Source organism: Lagopus muta, chromosome 28 (genome assembly GCF_023343835.1).
Source record: "Lagopus muta isolate bLagMut1 chromosome 28, bLagMut1 primary, whole genome shotgun sequence".
Taxonomy (NCBI): Eukaryota; Metazoa; Chordata; class Aves; order Galliformes; family Phasianidae; genus Lagopus; species Lagopus muta.
In genome coordinates, this window is record NC_064460.1 from 1,187,392 (window position 1) to 1,190,662 (window position 3,271).

Consider the following 3,271-nt stretch of genomic DNA (forward strand, 5'->3'; position numbering starts at 1 on the left):
CTCAAAGAGCCTCCGGGCCCGGCGCCGCCCCTCTCGCTTCGCCGCTCCTCCCGAACCCGGCCCGGACAGCGGCGCGAGGAGCGGGCGCCGCCTCCCAGCCCCGCCCCGCAACCGCCCCGCAACCGCCGCCCCTCGCCGCCGCCGCCGCCGCCGCCGCCTCTCCCGCGCACCGCGGCAGGCGGGCCGGGCGGGGCTGCGCGCTAGCAGCAGACTGAGCTTTCTGCTATCGCGAGAGTTGGGCGGCACGCGCGGCCGTCGCTCTGGCAACCCGCTCCGCCCACCTGCTCCCGTGTGACTGCGCAACGCGCAGCGGCTCTTGTCCCTCTCGGCGACCCGTCGGCAGCGATGCAGTTGCCATAGTGACCTCCCTCGAGCTCTCTCTCCCCGCCCGTTGCTCGGCTGCTGGGCGGCTTCGTCCCGATCCCGCGCAGTTCGGAGGTCGGGACGCACCCCGAGCCGCCAGCGGTGCCCCGCTGGAGGATGGAAAGCGAGGGCGACAGTTGTTCGTGGGGAAGGAGAGAAGACCCTGAGGTCGTCCACGAGGGTTCAAGTCCAGGTTGCCGGAATGCCTCGTCCAGGTGGCGTGCGGACACCAGCACTGCGCCTTCCCGCTGAATCGCAACGAGCTGTGCGTCTGCAATACAGCTGGCAGCCCTGCTGCACAGGTAACAACGCCTCCCGCTGTATGCTGTAGGAAGGCATGGAGAAAAAATCATTGTTAAAAATGATGTTGATTTGCCTATCATTTAATGTGTAGGAATTGGGTTTTGTACTCACAAAACTCACGTTGCCACAGTGAATGTGCAAAGCTACATATTATTAAAACATATTATTTAAAAAAAAAACACAAAAAAACGCTCGTAAAGAAATGAGAATGTTTTAAATACTTTTATAATGAATGTTATCAGTACACTTTAATCCATGCAAGTATAACATAGAGTTTCAGGGAATGATTCAGGGAGTGGGCATGAAATTGGACTAAAAATTCAGGGGAAACAAACATGGAAATTAATTAGAGTCACTTAGTGGGAGATCAGTAGACAGTCTGTGTATATTTAATATAAAGACATTTGAAAGCCAGATTCACTGCTGCTAGATTTCCTTCTTCACCTTTCTGTCTCTGTCCACACGCTCTTCAGCAGATGCTGTGTAGACTGTCTCTGCCCAGACTGCTCTCTGCACAGTCTTGAACTATTTTTTTTCACGTTATTTTTATCAAATGTCAGGAAGTTGAGTTCTTTATGTGATTCATCTCTCCATGCTGATAAACCTTGATACCTTAATCTGTTATAGAAAGACTCCTCAGTGTCTAGAGTAAAACCTAGAAAAAGACATCTGTAGCTGTTGTGGCTGTGTTCTGGTTAGTTTGCAGCCTATGGAATCCTAAGACTTGATAAATGTCCAAAATCTGTACAGTGTTGAAGGCAGCATCATAAAATGTGGGTCTGCAGAACGACTGAGATGAACATAATGATGTGGTGATAAGAGGGATGAAAAATGTCTGTTCTCAGAGCCATTCTTCTCATCCTACTATGCAATGATTTGTAGTGGTGTACTCCCCCGTTCAGCCTTTTCCCAGAGAAGAATTAAAACCAGGAGAAGAAAAGTCTCCCTTGCTTAGTGGTTGAGTGGCTGAAATATTCATCAAAAATATTCAGAAATATTTTTCAAATCTCTGCTCTGCTGGGTTTGAATCAGGATTTCCTGTCTCCAAAATGAACAAGGCACTACTAGGTTCTCTAGACATGCCATTCTGCTACATAAATTCTATCCTTGACATCAGTGAGATTTGATATGCATGCTTATTATTAGTGTTGCAAAGAGTACCATATCTGGTCTAGGTAAGGAGGTAGATGGAGAAATCTTCCTGGTATATAGTTCTGTGCTTTGCTTTCCAATAACCTAGTCTAATTGGACTAGATGATCTTCCAACCCATATTGTTATATATTATTAAATGATGGGTTACTCTGTATATTTTCCTGACAGATACCGGTATAAATGTCTTGTTAGATAGCTGCTGTGCAATGTTTGTGAGAATCTTGCTGCATCAGAGTTTTAGATTTTGCTAAATCTCAGTAAAAATAAAATTGCTGCAGGGTTGACACCTCAAGGAATTATTATTGGAACTCTTCTGAGATTGGTTCTTCATGTAAGATTTAGTCCAGATGATCAACAGGTGGCAGTATGTGCTGGAAATCGAATCTACATGTTAAGTGCAAAGGTGAGATGCCATTCTTTGTAGCCACAGTGCTGTTGTTTCTTAAAGTTCATCACTGTCAATAAAATCATGATGTGGTGCTGTATGCATTCATATTCTTGTTTAGAAGAAAACAAATACAAATGAATGCTGAATAGCATTATCAATGACACGTCATAAAAATGATGACAGAGTAAAGTGTTGAAGTTAAACGATATCTCAGTGTTATGAAAACATCTGAAAAATTACTCCTTTATCACTCACTTTGAAAAAGCAAATGCAACATGTGGTGTTTTCTGCCAGCAGAATGATATACGTGGCTATATTTGGCTTAAGAAAATCTTGTTGAATTTATAATTTGAACCTAAGTCTGATGTTATTTTTAGCAATAATTCTTAGTTATTAAGACCTTGAATTAATTGCCAGTTTTGTTTTGAAATCTGTTTTGCTTTTATTTTGACTTTCCTATTCGTAGAATGAAGCCATAGAAGTTAAATTGAATGGCCACCTGGCTCCAGTGACTGCTGCTGAGTTTTGCACGTGGGAGAAAAATATGCTTCTATTGGTGTCTGAAGACAGAAGCTTCAAGGCAAGGAAATTCTTCAGCTGCATTTAAAAAAAAATAATAGAATTAATGAATTTTTGAATTAATGTTGTTTTTTTTTTCCTAAAAATATTTGCTGAAAGCTAAGCAAAAGTCATCTTTGATATTATAGAGACCAAGATATTGTTTTTAAGAATTGCTTGCAAAGTTATCATAAAAATTAATTATTTTTATTTATTTATCTATTTCTAATGACAATGAAGGTTTTTCATAGTCAAAACAGTATAGTGAAGTGTTAACTTTGGTGATTTTTATTATCTGGCAAATAAACTCTGGCACTTATCGATTAAACAGAGCCCGACACAATAAGGAGGCAAAGAAATAAACAAACCCTGTGGAAAACAACCTTCCAATATTGCATCGCTTTCAGTGGCTGCATTTCCTCGTTTTCACCACTTGATGGCCTTTAAAAGTTTGTTTTTTCCTTAAAGATCTAAGTAGGTGCCTATCTTATTTTGTTCTTCCCTAT

General features: G+C 42.5%; 1 long non-coding RNA gene across 1 annotated transcript; it reads left to right on the forward strand.

Moving 5' to 3' along the window:
• The first annotated feature begins 153 nt into the window (after positions 1-153).
• On the forward strand, positions 154-2,787 carry LOC125685487 (uncharacterized). The gene is made up of 3 exons (XR_007373454.1): positions 154-665; positions 2,098-2,222; positions 2,674-2,787. It is a non-coding gene; the product is annotated as an uncharacterized LOC125685487 (long non-coding RNA).
• The last annotated feature ends 484 nt before the right edge of the window (positions 2,788-3,271 follow it).